General features: G+C 39.2%; 1 long non-coding RNA gene across 2 annotated transcripts in view; it reads right to left on the minus strand.

Annotated features, from left to right (window-relative positions):
* The window catches only part of LOC117098692, a 96,559-nt gene that overhangs the window by 61,505 nt on the left and 18,324 nt on the right, over window positions 1-16,730 (minus strand). Inside the window, exon 2 of one of the 2 annotated variants that reach the window (XR_004443540.1) lies at window positions 4,633-4,717. The exons of the other annotated variant lie outside the window; for it this stretch is intronic. This is a non-coding gene — a long non-coding RNA (uncharacterized LOC117098692). The remainder of the gene's footprint in view (window positions 1-4,632; window positions 4,718-16,730) is intronic. 2 annotated transcript variants of the gene reach the window in all.

Here is a 16,730-nt window from a genome sequence, read left to right on the forward strand (position 1 = left end):
CTGTTGCTTTCTAGCCTGCTGTGCTGACCCCCAAACCACACTGTTTACCTTACTTTAGAGACCGAATCAGATGCATTATCTCTGGAGACCATGCAGGTTAGAGAAAAATCATTAGGTTTTGCATTATAGAAGCATTACAGGAAACAAGGATTAAAATCATAACGTAGCCACAGTAGACTGGCTAATCTCACTCAAATGGGACATGGTTCCTTTGTGCCAATTTTGTAGCATAACAACGGATGCACAAATGGATTGCTGTCAAGAGAGAATAAATTAATTGATTATCGGGGGTATTTTAGTCAACCTGTAATGTGGCTGAAACATGAAAATTAATGTTGTTAAAATTCCTGTTCAATATTGAATCCCCTTCTGTGGCACTTATTGTCTATTCTACTTCTTTTGGTTCTCTGTTTCTCTAGCAGTTGGTTGCATACTTGTAAATCTTCATGAGAATAAAACCCCTTGAGATTACAGTAACATCATTATGGAATACTTTTCATTTACTCACGTGCCTGGTGAGAAACTAGGCCCAGAGTTGAGATGTTTAGTAAATGTTTTTTGAATTATATTGGAAAGAGGACTGGATTGATAGGTCTTTCCATAAAGTAAACATGTGACTAAATTCATGGTATCAGAAATTATTGCAATATGCTATAAAACAAAAGTCCACATAATTCCCTGGAGTTTGACTCTATCTTGTTTCATACATACTCAGCTTCCTCATACATATTCTTTAGCTAAATTACTGTACCGTAGGAAGCTATGCTTGATGGTATCTGCATGTTTTTAAAAAGTAGCAATCAAATAAGACCAAATTGTAATGTATGCCATTTGGGTAGTACCTGAATAAGGCCCAAGAACAATTCTAATAAGAACAAAAAAAGTAATTGGAGAACGTTATCTTAATGACTGCGAGAATGAGGAAATTTCCTAATTGCTTAATGTAGACTAAGTCCTTTACAAAGTTTCACTGGGAATTACAGCTATTCACATATCATTGTCTATACTGAACATTATTCTACTGAAATACAATGCTGGGTTCCTCATTAATCATCCTGTCACTTACATCTGATATTAGTAATCATAATAGAAGAAGGAAGTAGAGGAAAAAACTGGGACATGTAGGTTCTAGCTTTGGCTGAGTTACTGTAACTGTGTGGCCTTGGGAAATTCATTGGCTCTATTTGAAGGAGACACATTCATTCTGATTTTTCAGCCAACACAAAGCATTCTCTTCGGTAAAACCCCTTGTGAATTCAGCTTCAATGTAGACACTTCCTTTAAGAAAGAGAGAGCTCATTATTTTTCTGATATAGCTTATTCTTTTGCTGGACAACTGAAAAGATTAGCAAGATTTTAATTACACTGAACTGAAATCTTCTAACGGGTAACTTTCATCTATTGGTGCTAGTCCTTTGGAAGACATAGAAAACATACTCTATGAATGTTAGCCATCATTATCGTAACTGTCATTATAAACTCATACAATATCCTCTTCCCTGAAAAAAAAAAAATCATCCTTGAAAAGTTAATATAGCCATAGGGGGAAAAAATGTGTGGAGTTAGAAGTCTTCAGTATGCATCCTACCTTCAGTGATTAATTAATCTGTATTGATTCTGAATCTCAATTTTTTAATTTCCCATGCAAGAACTTCTACCTCATAATGATATTCTCTGTAAAATGCTACCATTGCCTTTTTTTCTTCAAATTTTTATTAATATTTTTGCTGTAACAATCCTCTCATCCATTACAACCTCTTCCCCCAATTTAAAGACCTGTAAGGTAAATTCTGAAATGACAGCCCATCACAGCCTACATCATCCTCTGACCTGCACCTGTGTCCCATTCACCTCTCTATGAACATTTGTCACACCATGTTGATGTTTATGTCTGTCACTGTCTCTTTGAGTGTGAGCTTGTTGAGTGAAGACTTTATATTACTGCTTCTTTGCATCAAATGGAATTAGTTTACCTATATTGGAGGATTTAATGTGAAGATCAAATGTGATAGTGCGTGTGAAAAGTAATTTGGAAAAGATGCTGTGTCATGCAAAGTTAAGGTTGAATTATTGCTGTTACAGTTTCCTCACTGAATAAAAAGAACTCTCTAACAGCTAAAAAACCATAATGAGGTGGTGAAGAGCAGAAGGATGTTATTTTCAACCGATATAAGATGAATTTATAAATTTTGTGATTCTGAAGATAATTTATAGTTGACATAGGATATCACACAAGATTTTGCTAGTTCTTTTCAGTCTTAAAGAATGTAGAAGGATTGCAAGGATCCAGGGTTTCTCTAGAACCATGGAGTTCTGGAATGTTTCTCTTTCAATTCATTTACAGTCTTAATCTCCTCTAAATGTTTATAGAAATCATTATTTTTTGTCAAAGCCAGAGTTTGCCTCTTATTTACTGAAATTCACAATACAAGTTCCTTCAGCTCAACATAACACAATTTCTTCTTTTTTCTTAGCTTCAATAAAGGAGAAATATTTCGATCTCTATCCTAAAGGGACAGGTCAGACATTAAATGTATTTTAGGCTTTGTGAACCATAAAGTCTCTGTTGCAACTACTCAACTGGGTGCAAAAGTAGCCAGAGACAATATGTGAACAATTTGGCATGGCTGTGTTCCAATCATGCTTATTCACCAAAGAAGCAACTGGCAAAATTTGACCCACAGGCCATAGTGGGTCCACCCGTGACCTAGTACATTGCTACTTAAAGTGCAGTCTGCAGACCCTGAGTGTTAGCATCAACTGGGAGCCTGTTAGAAATGCAGAATCTCAGGCTCCACCCCAGACCTACTGAATCAGTATCTGCATTTTAACAAGATTTCCAGGTGACTCACATGCATGTGCAAGATTGAGAACTGTGGTGGCAGATGAATAACACAAGGGAGACATCTGGGAGCCTATTGTATCATGCTCGCTGGGGTGGGCTGCCTTCTGGGAATGTAACTTGTGGGCCTTTTTCAGTCTCCCTTTCCTTTGCCAGTTTCCTTCTCCTGGTACATTCTCACCCACTAACCGCATGCTCTGTTCCTGCTGTCAGCTTGCCTTGCCACCTCCTTAGCCAAGCAGCTGCTCATTCCTCAGGTTCTGTGTCCTCAAGGGAGAGCTTTGGGAACTTGTCAGATGGAAAGGATTTGGCTCGATTAAAGCATTGCTGAATACATGACTGCACCTTATATATTTATACAATGCCCCTGTCTACCCACCTCTTTTCTGTACCTATCTCTCCTTTCCAGGGTCAATATAAATGGAAAAGAAAGCTCAAGGTGCACCTCTGCATCCTGCATGTTGTGATACTAAAGGGCCTACAATAATGTTGAACACTTTTCAATAATATAATAATGACAATGACAAAAAAAAATTCTAAGATTGCTGGGGGGCAAAGCGATTGAGCTGTTCTTGCGTTTTCATAAATGGAAGCCAGGGGCCTTAATTATGATGTATTTTTCTTCAGGTAAGACTTTTAAGCAATTTGGAAAAGGCAGTTATGTAATTTTCCTGCTGTTCTCCCTCCCCCTTCTCTTTTATCCTTCTTTATTAATAGGCACCTATCAGAATGAAGTGGCCCACACACAACTTTGGGTTGATTCAAGTGAGTGCAAATTGATTATTCAGCCTTGTAATCCTATTAAAACAATCTTAGAATAGCCCACTAGGCTGTATGAGGTTTTCTGTGGTAAAAGATGCCCTGTGCTGACTCCTGCTCTCACCAAGTGGCTGCCTGGCCCATACTTAAACACATTCATGTGGCAGACAACTTATCTACCTGAAGCCTACTGCTTCATATCTATTAGGTCCTCAATAAATATTTATTGAAGGCATGCCCTTTCTTCCAGGGCAGTACTTGATACTTGGTAAGAGACAACTTACTAAAATCTCTCTTTTTATAATTTCAACCGATTTATCTTTCTCTGATCTTGTGAAACCTTATCTTGGGCCCTATATAAAAAGGTAATTGAGAGAAATTGCTACAATTTTCCATGCCCGGCACTATACATTCATTTTCTTAATCTTCACTATGAGTAGTTGCTATTATTATTATTCCTATTTTAAAGATGAGGAAACAGAGCCTTTGAAAGACAGCAACTCATCTGAAGCTTCACAATTAGAAAGTGGAGGAATGGAGATGTGAATCCAAGCAGTATAATTGGAGGTAAATGCTCTAAACCATTAAATACTATAGGGTTTATAATAAAAATTTAGAGTGTAGAGGGTTCTCCAATGACTAGCATTTCCAGAAACTTGTAAGTATCAGCAGCACAGTGAGTCACGGACTCTTGAGGCCCATGCACAGGAAGCTATTATGCATGGGTCATCAGGAAGGGCATTGAAAGCTGATGCTGACATTCTATTAGTCCCACTCAAGTGCAGCAATGCAAAACTCCTCGATTTGTCAGGGGTCCCATTACAATCAGAAGCTCATCTCTGGTAAACACATAAATGGTGGTAGGTTCCCTGAAGAGTTAACTGGTAGAGTTCCAGTGATCACCTGTCACTTCCTCCTTTATAGTGAGGTCTCCAGGCTTTTCACCAAAACCTCTAATGCAACCCCACAGCAACTGGCTGTGCTCCCTGGTGAAGGCAATGCATTAGTAGTGTGAAAAAATTGCAGCTCACAAGTCATTCTTGGAGCAACTTTGCTGACAGCAACAGGCCCCTTCTACTGCCATAGGGACAGGTCTTCTAGAAGAACATCCAATTCCTGAAAAATTAGAATAGCCCAATTCACCTCAAATGCATGAAAATTGACATTCTGTTTGGATTTCTGTGGTCATAAGCCTGAATATTTGTCTGCAGGCTTGCTGTTTCAGGCAGTTACTGAGGCTAATAGAGCTGGGAGAGAAGACTGAATAGCATCTCAGCTACTCTGCAAAATGAAACCTGAAAGAGAGGTGAAAAACTACACAGAATTTTTTCTCTTCCTCTGGTTGATAATGACAAAAAATCATTATTTATGGTGGATATCACAAAGTTGCCTTTCTGGATGGTGGGATAAAAGACATTAAATCATTTTATGAAGTTCAAGTGTCATACAAATGCAAGGTTGATGCTATTGTTATCCACCTCAGATTAGGATGGTTACCGCTGGATTGGCTTGTGACAGATAGTGTCTAAGCAAACAGAAATGTAAAAGAAAACACTGTTGGAGAGACCAGAATGTATATGTAAGCTGATAGCATGTTGTGCCTGTAATGTCATGTACGAGCATAATGTTAATGTATGATTTAAACCCAGTTCAAACCAAGCTACTATAACTTGCAGCGTCCTTCTTGGGAGACGTACATGTCACTGAAACGGTGTTTTAGTCAATTGGTCTCCTATCGATAATATCTGACTTACCTAATTTTCCCATATTTCCAGTGCTCTCCAACTACCCTTCTCTTAATACTTACAATTTCAGATGCATTTATTTTCTCAATCAATATTGACAACTACCATGTCCCAGGCACTGGTCTACACATTGGTATAAAGCCAAATAAGATAGGCGTCTCCCTTCAGCATCTAGCAGGATGAAATGGATAAACACATACAGGTAAAAAGGTGTTACAGGTACTTTGAAGTTCCCTGTACAATTTATAGTTGGAGAAAGAAGGAAAAAGAGACTAGTTCTATCAGAGAGGGAGTGAGACAGACACAGATTAGGAAAGTCTTCAAGCAAGACCTGCTTTGGCCTGGAGGTGGTTATGGCACGATAAGGAAACTTTGAGTATTTCTGATCTGGTTCATTATATCCAACCCAGAGACAACCTTGTTTTCCTTATTTCCAAACATGTGCTGAGCACCCACTTTGTGCTAGAACTATGGATTTTGGAATTTGCAGTCTAACTGGAGGTAGACATATACTTAATTGTATCTGCAGAATAGAGGTCCACTCCAGGAAGAAATTGTGTGGCCTTCACACATGTTTTTTGCCTTAGTCTGGAATTCTTTTCCTGAGGCCCCTGGCCACTTCTCCCACTTATGGGACTCACTGCTACCCTGCCTTCATGATGCAGTGGAGTCAGTACTTGTGCAGGTCATAACCTAGTACCTGGAAGGATTGTATTTCCTAGCTGGGCGAGGCCACATAAGTAGTCCTGACCAGTGAGGTGTGAGTACAGCAGGGTGTACCACTTTTGGGTGGAGTATTTGAACATTAGTGCCAAATCCTCAGAGTCCTTTGAATCCCTCCGGGTTAGTAATTGGTGTCATTGGAGTTCATGGCTGTTCCATCAGCCTGGGTCCCTGAGTAACCATCACTAGCAGAAGCTCCTGCCAAACTGCAGTGGACATGTAGGTGAATAAAAAATAAGGAATAAGTCCCTGAGATTTTGGGTTCTTAGTTAACAGAAAAATTCAGGATATCCTGAGGATATGCAGTTTTGAGGGGAAGGCATCCACAGTGCCCTAAATAATTTAGGCCTCTCATCTATATGTATGCATTGCTCCCAGTGCACACTCTTAAATTTTTTTTAAAAACCACATTTTAAACATGTTTAACAGGTTAAGCCATAAAAGGAGATGAATCATACTTGCCTTGTTTATTAACATATCCATGGGGCCCACCACAATGAGTGGGAGACAGAAAACAAATTCTTGTTGAAAGAATAAATCAATGAATCAATGGAAAAATGAACCAGGAATTATTGCATGAAATCAAGTGTTTTTGAAAGGACTGAACTCTTCATGTAAATACTATGCTGCTTAAAGCCTAGGGAGTGTGTCAGAGACTTCAAAGCATTCCTCCTGCCCTTCCCTGACTGCTACCCCACAGTTTTAAACAAAATCAATGTCAAATAATCCTAATTTCCATGGGACAAGTTGTAGTTTCCAAAAGAATCAGTTATACCAAAACAGCGTGGTACTAGTAACAACAACAACAAAACAGACACATCGACCAATAGAACAAAATAAAGATCTCAGAAATAACACCACACATCTACAACCATCTGATCTTTAACAAACCCCAGACAAAAACAAGCAATGGGGAAAATTTTTTAAATTAATAAATGGTGCTGGGAAAACTGGCTAGCCACATGCAGAAAATTGAAACTGGACCCCTTCCTTACACCTTATACAAAAATTAACTCAAGATGGATTAAATACTTAAATGTAAAACCCCAAACTATAAAAACCCTACAAGAAAATCTAGGCAATACAATTCAGGACATAGGCATGGGCAAAGATTTCATGATGAAAACGCCAAAAGCGGCCAGACATGGTGGCTCATGTCTGTAATCCTAACATTTTGGGAGGCTGAGGCGGGCACATCGCCTGAGGTTAGGAGTTTGAGACCAGCCTGAACAACATGGAGAAACCCTATCTCTATTAAAAATACAAAAAATTAGCTGGGCATGGTGGTACATGCCTGTAATCCTAGCTACTCAGGAGGCTGTGGCAGGAGAATCGCTTGAATCCAGCAGGTGGAGGTTGCAGTGAGCCAAGGTCGCACTATTGCACTCCAGCCTGGGCGACAAGAGCGAAACTCCGTCTCAAAAAAAAAAAAAAAAAAAAAAAAGAAAAAGAAAAGAAAATGTCAAAAGCAATGGCAACAAAAGCAAAACTTGACAAACGGGATCTAATTAAACTAAAGAGCTTCTCCACAGCAAAAGAAACTATCATCAGAGTGAACAGACAACTTCCAGAATGGGGGAAAATTTTTACAATCTACCCATCTGGCAAAGGTCTAACATCCAGAATCTACAAGGAAGTTCAACAAATTTACAAGAAAAAAACAAGTGACCCCATTAAAAAGTGGGCAAAGGAGGCCAGGTGCACTGGCTCACGCCTGTAATCCCAGCACTTTGGGAGGCCGAGGCAGGTGGATCATGAGGGCAGGAGATCGAGACCATCCTGGTTAACACAGTGAAACCCCATCTCTACTAAAAATACAATTAGCCAGACGTGGCAGCATGCGCCTGTAGTCCCAGCTACTTGGGAGGCTGAGGCAGGAGAATGGCATGAACCCAGGAGGCGGAGCTTGCAATGAGCCAAGATGGCACCACTGCACTCCAGCCTGGGGGACAGAGCAAGACTCCGTCTAAAAAAAAAAAAAAAAAAGTGGGCAAAGGATATGAACAGATCCTTCTCAAAAGAAGACATTCATGCGGCCAACAAACATGAAAAAAAGCTGAACATCACTGATCATTAGAGAAATGCAGATCAAAACCACAATGAGATACCATCTTATGCCAGTCAGAATGGCAATTAATACAAAGTCAAGAAATAACTGATGCTAGCAAGGCTGTGGAGAACTAAGAATGCTTTTCCATTGTTGGTAGGAATGTAAATTAGTTCAACCATTGTGGAAGACAGTGTGGTGATTCCTCAAAGTCCTAGAAACAGAAATACTATTTGACCCAGCAATCCCATTACTGGGTATATATCCAAAGGTATATAAATCATTCTATTGTAAAAATACATGCGTGCATATGTTCATTGCAGCACTATTCACAATAGCAACGACATGGAATCAACCCAAATGCCCATCAATGATAGATTGGATAAAGAAAATGTGGGCCTATACAGCATGGACTACTATGCAGCCATACAAAGGAATGAGATCATGTCCTTTGCAGGAACATGGATGGTGCTGGAAGCTATTATCCTTAGCAAACTAACACAGGAACAGAAAACCAAACACCGCATGTTTTCACTTAAGTGGGAGGTGAACAATGAGAACACATGGACACAGGGAGGGGAACAACACACACTGGGCCTGTCCGTGGGGGCAGGGGAAGGGAGAGTATCAGGATAAATAGCTAATGCATGCTGAGCTTAATACCTATGTGATAGGCTGATAGTTGCAGCAGACCACCAGGGCACATGTTTACCTGTATAACAAACGTGCATGTCCTGCATATATGTATCCCATAACTTAAAATAAAATAAAATTTAAAAAACCCATTACAAGATCCATTTAGCAGGAACAAAGGTTTTCCCTGAATTGACCTGGAATTTGCTCCACCTCCTTCATCACACTGGAGGAAATACTGCTCCTGGATGTTTGCTTGGACCCACAGTTAGACTGCATGCCTCCGATGCGAATAGTCTATAGACTATGGACTACCACATGTCTCTTGAAAACATGTCTTTGATAAAGCAGCTCCCTTCCCTACAAAAACGTAGCAATTAACTAAAGCAGGTAAGATTATGTCTTGGAAAGGTAATGAGGTTTATTACCCTGCCTATATAATTTTTGCCTGTGTGTGTCTCGATCCCAGCTTGGATCTCATCCAGCTCACTCCAGGGAAAACATAGCTGGTATACTCCATAGTGCTTTAATGAAGTGCCTGCCTGTGTTAAGAAAACATCAAAGTTGCTCCAGCTTCAAAACCAGCTAAATTTTGGAAGCTGCAATTTGAGGGCAGTATGGGGAACTCCCTTCACCTCTCTGGCAAGTGAACTAATGACAAGAGAACAAGGATGACCACTGTGTGTCCTGTGTATAACGAAGCTCTGAGTCTTCGCACATCTATTTTACATGTGATCCCTTCATTTAGTCTAGAACATGGGAGGTGTAGGAGAGAGACAAGCCAGAAAGACCTTTCACACTGGCTCATGGTCAAATCTGTGTTCCTTGAGGAGGCTAGACAGGCTGGGATATTAGGTAAGAAGTGTCATGTGGCCCTTGTCAATCACTTCCACCCTCCTCTCCCCTGTTCTTCTAATGGGCCTCAAGTTGACTTGACAGTCTGTTTTGCCTTGGGTATAAACTTATTTCCAGCTCCCGCACTGAAGCCTGCTGAGCATTTATGCACAGAGCCACTGGCTGTGCGGCTGGAGCAATGGCCCGTGCTCACCGTCACCTCTCTTTGTTATACTTGCTTTCAGTACATTCATCTTGCTGCTAGTTTTTGTTTCCCTGATCATTTGTGATTGCCTGTGTTCTGCCACTGTATGGCTACTCATCCTTATTTTCCAGTGACAAGGACAGGACAGTCTCCTTTGGACAATTAGGGGCAAACAAATATAAATCGCATGATTTATAGACCAAAGTGCCAAAGTGTGAAAAAACAAACACTGTGTAACCTCCATAATGCTAATCTGGAAATACACTCACAAAGTCAGGAAATACAGAAGTTAAGTTGTCCATCTCAATGCTACACCTTGGAAGGAAAATTCTAGGTTGTTTTGGAGAAGATACAATAAAGCTGTGTCAACATGATAGCGAATCCATTTTGGCACATCTGCAGTATGTGGGGCCAGCTGGTAAAAGGATGATGCCAGTGAAGGACATCGGTTCAAATCCTGTGTAGACCTATGTGTTTCTCTGATCAGGGACAGTAGGCTTCCTCCTGAACTTTACTGCTCAGAAAGGAGCTGGTCTTGCGGATGGGGATGGAAAGGAATAAATCAGCATCAGTATTATGATAGTGAACACAGGCATAGTTAAGAATTTCAAGCCATATTCCTGATCAATATCATTTGGATATATCTCAAACCAGTTTTTTTTTTTCTACTCAGTTGATTGGAGAATTCTGTTGAGAGTCAGTTTGTAGTTCCGAGCCTATCCTGTTGAACCACTCAGTCAACAATTCAATTCAAAGAACATTTACTGAGTATTCTCTGTAAGCCATCAGAGAGCAAAGGACCAGAATGTCTTATATTTCCATTTATTCTCAACACTTAGAATAATGCTAGGGACACAGGTACTCCATAAATGTGTGATGAACGTAACTGAACTACTACATGAAAAAGGAGGACTAATACATAGTAAGCACCCACTGGGTACCAGGCATGCTAGGCACTGAGTAATCAGTGATGAATGGAACTGTCTCTGCCCTGAGGAGCCTATACTGAAGTCTTTCCTTGTGGATCTTACATGCAGATGATCTGGAAAATTAACCACTAAACTCAAGACACTCTCAGGGCAGATTCAGAATTGCTCAAGTTCGTGATTAATTAATGGCTTTAAAAAAGCTTACACACCTTTTTTGACCATCCCTTTTTTAGGGAGGCATATTCTTAATCTTCTGAAAGAAAGAAGAGTATAGGCCTTCAGTATGGACCTAGATATGGCCTGGAAACCTGAAACCTGCGTCTCATGTTTTCTTTTCCCTTGATTGATAGTTGGTTTATGTTGGTTCACAGTAAAAAACTCATCAGTCAAGCTGGGTACCTCTTAGGAAGTACTGGCTCTCTGCATTGAGGTTGACTGCTGGGAGCATCTCACAAAACACCATAGGTCATGCATGTAGACAATAGCTCTCAGGTCTAATTCCCTATTATCTTATTGAAAACAGAGCTCTTGTAGAAGGCATCTGCGAAACTCTGACTAATACCTTCTTGGAGCTACCACTAGCATCTGTACATCCCTCTCCTATAGAAGCTATCATTGAACAGCAATAATTTATTGCTGTCTCCTTCACTTGGCTGTGAGCTCCTTGAGGATCCAGACTGCTGTTAGCATAGGTGGCCCAGAGTCACCTGCAGGGGGAGCTCAGAGCCATAATGCTAGAAGCTGAAGTTTTCCCTGGGAGAAAGCAAGTATGGAACTTTGATTTCCACTTTCTCTTTTGGGGTTGCTCCAAGTTTAAAGGAAATTTCTATTTTAATCACATATTTTGTGCTGCTAATTTGCTGAGATATGCCCAGGAGTTCTCCCTACTCTATCCTTTAAAAAAGTCAAACAGGAACCAGAGTAGGTCCTGGGAAAATCATGTATGAAGAGAGGTTCATAGAAGGCCACCAGTTTTAGTGTCGGGGGCACCATTCACATAGAATATAATGTGAATTGTGTACCCTAGAGATGCTTCTGTGAACTCTTTCCTCCTCCGTGGTCACTTCTTTGCAAAGGAGCAGCCAATTCTGCAGGCTAAGAGAGGGCATGGGAATTTAGAACCACAGCCTGTGCTGTGTTTGCTCCTCCCTGCAGGGTCTTTGAGCGGTGACTATGCCTCAGGGCTTGGCAGTGGGGACAGTTAGCTGAAAGGATACAATCCAGCCACAATTTACCATCATTTAACTTACAATCATGTTTTAATCTCCTATTCATTTCAGCATTTGCAGCATCCGGCACCCTGAACTTGGTAGGTATTCAACAGATGGTGGTTGAAGGAAGCTGCTGAATGACCGTAGTTTCTCCTATATACCTCCTACACAGTGATGCATAAGGTGAATCGTAAAAGAGATCAGAAGGCTTAAGGACTAAGGATATGTGAAGATATTTGATGCTCACTATTTGGCTTGATTTGATGATTTTGCTCTTAGGAATCCCATTTTGAGCATACTAGAAAGCAGATAAACTTTAGAGTCAGTTTCAGATTCTGGCTTTCCTACTTGTTAAATGTATGACCTTGGGCAAGTTCTGAGCCACACTAGCCTCAAATGAAAAATGGGGATAATATTACCTACCATAGGTACAGTAGTTATTATTATGCTTATTATTATCTCCCTTCCTCCCTTCAAAACCTGGATCTTTGTCTTCCTTTGTGACCGACACCTAGTTATCCTTTCCTATTGTGTTTGACTGCTTTTCCACACATTGTTGGCAGGACCATGGCATGTCACTGAATTCCTAGCTCTTGTCCTGACATCCTGAATTTGCACTGTCCAGTCCAGTAGCCACTAACTAAATATAGCTGTTTAAATTTAAATTAATTACACAAAATTAAAATTTCAGTTCTTCGATCACACTAGACCCACTTCAAGTGGTTAGTGGCTACCATATTGAACACAACAGCTATGAAATGTATCCATTTTGCAGAAAGTTCTATAGGCCTATGGTGCTCTAGATATTATTTATTTCTGACATCTGAACTGTCACAGATTAATTCCACTAGGAAATGAGATCTCAATCTGTGTACTGTGTTTTTCAATGGGTTTAAAACTTGGGGAGGGAAGAGAGGTCTTCATATTGGGCTTTCTCAAACTCCAGCAAATCTCTCTTATTTCCACATTTACTTCACATATTTTAGAAATGAACTTTTTAGGTGGGGAAATAATTATCAGAAAGTGAGTGGTTATGACCCCCCAAAGCAGTCTTCTACACAACCATGACAGAGGTTATGTATTTGGAGTGAAATGATTGTTTTCATTAAATTGATCAAAAGATGGCTTTTAAGCCTATAATTCTCATGGTGGTTGTCATGTTCTGTTGCTATGAATCTATACTCTTTTTAAACTGAATCTTCAGTTTAGAGCTGTTTATATGCCTCTTTAGGTGGAGCCCTGAGGATAATTTGGTTAAACAAGCTATTGAATACATTTTCCCTAAAGGCCATGTGCTATTAGAAGTTTTGTTGGGCAGTTATGCAAGAAGGAAAAGGAAAAGAGGGAAAAACAAAATATTATTACATGGGACATAGTTCAAGCCAACAACTGGTAGCCCTCAAGGCTATTTCAGACCATCAAATTATCTCTTACTCCGATTTTGATGCTCCATAATAAAATATGTGATCCAGCCTAAGCATCTTTTATACCTTTACTGCAGTCTAACTCATATTCTCTAGAAACTTAGAGCCAATTCAAAGCAGGTAACCCCTTAATAATTATTAAGGTCATGCAACCTATGTCACATAAAAGGCAGGATATCAATGATGAGCCACCCTGCTGAGAAATTAATCTTCAATCAACATGTGTATTTGTGCACCCTGGAAATCACCATCGGTATTTCATGGTTTCTTTTATTGTAGAACTGTGGGTTATGTTACATGTCAAGATGAAATCAATGGGCTAAGAGGAATTTGGTCTTAAGGGCTTTGGAATGGTGTAACAATACAGTTTTTCTTTCCCCTGACTTACTGAACTATTATATTTGCAGAGCAAATTCTCTACATAAAATTCTATGTATTCTTCCAACCTAGTTCCTTTTTTTCCAAGTCCTCTTAACTTAATCATTATATATATTTTTTATTACAACATGAACATATGCTCACTTTAGAAGGCTGGAAAATAGAAAACAAGAAAGATGAAAAATTGTTTCTAATCTCACCACTGTAACATTTTAGACTGTTTCCTACCAGCTTATTTAGACTTAAAAAATAAAACTGAGTTGATTCTGTATCCGTAATTCTTTCTACTATTTTTCCTGCTATTGTAGCAGACGTTCATCATGTTGTTATACCTATCCTTTACCATAATTTTCAATAATTGCTTAACCATTCTCCTCTTGCTAGGTATTTTATTTGGTTTCAATTTTTCATGTTTATAAAAGATTCCATAATTTATAGAATTGTATTCATGACACTAAATTTCTGTATTGCATGTTAAAATTATATGTATGTATATATGTATTTTTTTCTGATTAATTCTGAAGTGGAATTACTGGGTCAATGTTTCTTCTTAAATTTTCACTTTTTTTGATTCAGGCCCAAAATGATTTGCTGGAAGCTTGAGAAAAATACACTCCCTTGGTCTGAGATTGCTCTGACAAATAGAAGTGTGTTCTCCTCATTTCAGGGAAGATGATCAAGTCCCTTTTTGCTTTAGAATGTTTTGAGATGCTCTTCTTTCCCTGCCCTCCACTCCCCAACACATACAAAAACGCACACTACTCAATCATGGAAAATGGAAAGTTTCTGATTATCTTGTCCTGGCTGAGAAAGAAATCTTTTGGCAATTTTGAACAATACTGTTGAGAGTAAAGGAATTTTAAGTGATTTTAAGGTGTTTCTTTTTCCTTGTTTCTTTCCTCAGGCACCTATACACATTTGCTACTGAAATCAGTGACCTCAAATGCCTGCGGTGTTCTAAACACATTGTGGGTCCTCATGGGATGGAAGAAAGTGCATTGGATTTGAAATGCGAATATTTGGCTCAGGCCCTGGTGGTCTGACACCTCTATGTCTATTTCACACCATGGGAGGTAATTTATTTGAAATTCATCACCTTGTTCAGTCCTTGTAGTGATTCTCTGAGCTAGCAATTACCCCGATTAGATAGCTGGGGAAGCCAAGGTTTAGCAGGGTAAAACAATGATGCATGACTGGCACATGGTAGACTTTAGGAAGCTCAGTTCTCCTGATCTCAGTAATTTGCTTTTCCTGTTGTCCCAGACTGTTCTTATTATTCATGTTTCACTGGACAAGTACTTAACCTCCCTGAGTCTTAAATATATCTACCTTAGAGGGCTTTTGTGAGGGTCAGATGAAAATAATTTAAATTGAATATATTATTTAAGGTGGAATATAAGTGTTAGGAATTAAGATGACTAATCAAATGTTTACCTAAATGGCTTACATTGACTTCTGAAAAGTTTGATACTTAATTGCTTAGCTCCTATTTTACAAATTTTCATCTTATCTGTTTTCCTTTTTTGCTTTCCTTTAATAAGCCCCGCGGACATTAGATGCAAAATCTTTTAATAATTAAATGTTAAGGCATTGGATTCAAGCAACTAAAAACTTTTTAAGTTCCTTTAAGACAAGTTTCTCAACTTTGTCACCACTGACATTTTTGGGTATAATAATTTTTTGTTGTAGAAGCCTGACTTGTACACTGTAGGGCACTTATCAGCATTCCTGGCCTCTACCCACTCATTGCCAGTAGCACCCTCCCCCTAACTGTGACAATGAAAAAATATCTTCAGTTATTGCCAACTGTCTTTTGGGGATGGGCCAGGAGATGCAAGGCTGCTTCCATTTCAGAACCACTGCTGTAACAGAATGTCTGTCTCGCAAGAGGCAAATTTTATTCACTAGCATCTTCTTTTGATGTTTTTATTATTTTTTCCTTAATATGTCAAAAGTAGAATGTAGAAGAGTTAGTTTTGCAAAGGAAAATATCTTTAGCATGTGTTGCCTCAGTCTATTCAAATTTTACAACCTTGTTACTAGTTGGACATTATTTTTTTCCTTACTGCCCAAGCAAATTTCACTGAAAGCCAGTATCAAGATCTGAACATAAGATTATAAAAAAAAGCAAGAAATAAGAAAAATACAAATTCACACAATTACAATGAGAAACCTATTCTGAGAATAACAGCTTCTGTAAAATTTCCCAGTTTTATTAAAATGTTGGTTCCAAGAATGGATTTGTGTTATGCCATTTTCAGTTCTTGTTACTCTCATTGTCATAATAGGGAATGAGCCAAATTGCAATGCTTTGGATAGTCTTGTCACTCGGAATAGTGTGGAGATCTGCTCTGACCTTCTGTTATTCCAGAGCGACAAGGAGGCACAGCCACTGACCAGAGAAGATGAAGCACTCTGGAGAGATCAAAGGCCACTGGGCCTGAGTGACTGTACAATTTCGCTCTGAGGGTTCTATTCAGCAGTCTAAATTGCAGTTGGTCTGTCTATCCAAAGCACAATATGACACACCATTATGTAGCATCACTCAGCTTAGCAAAAGGCAGTTCCCATCAAAGGAACAACAGAATAGGAAGAGACCTAATATTTCTTGAAGCCTACTGTGTGCTAACTACTTTATGTGTGGTTTTCATATACTCTTTGCACCAAACCTATGAGGTATTGTTCTATCCAGCTTTCACTAAAGGAAGCAAAGTAACTTGCCTAAGATTAGGTTGAGCTGGAAGATTCAGATCATGGCTTTAAAGACTCTTAGCACATCCAGCTAATATATTGACAATATGACCTAATAATCTCACAAAGTCATTACTGTGTTATGAACTCTATTCCAAGATTTAAAACTGAAAACATTATTTTAAAAAATGGTTTGTTACTTTTAGGGAGCAGAGAGTGAGCCCCAGTACCACTTCAAGAGTAGTCAGTAGGCAAAGAAGTGCTTGGGCTGGGGAGCTGCTCATGATAGTGACTGAAAGTTCTGTTCTT

This window comes from Trachypithecus francoisi, unplaced genomic scaffold (assembly GCF_009764315.1).
Source record: "Trachypithecus francoisi isolate TF-2019V2 unplaced genomic scaffold, Tfra_2.0 Lachesis_group16, whole genome shotgun sequence".
NCBI lineage: Eukaryota > Metazoa > Chordata > Mammalia > Primates > Cercopithecidae > Trachypithecus > Trachypithecus francoisi.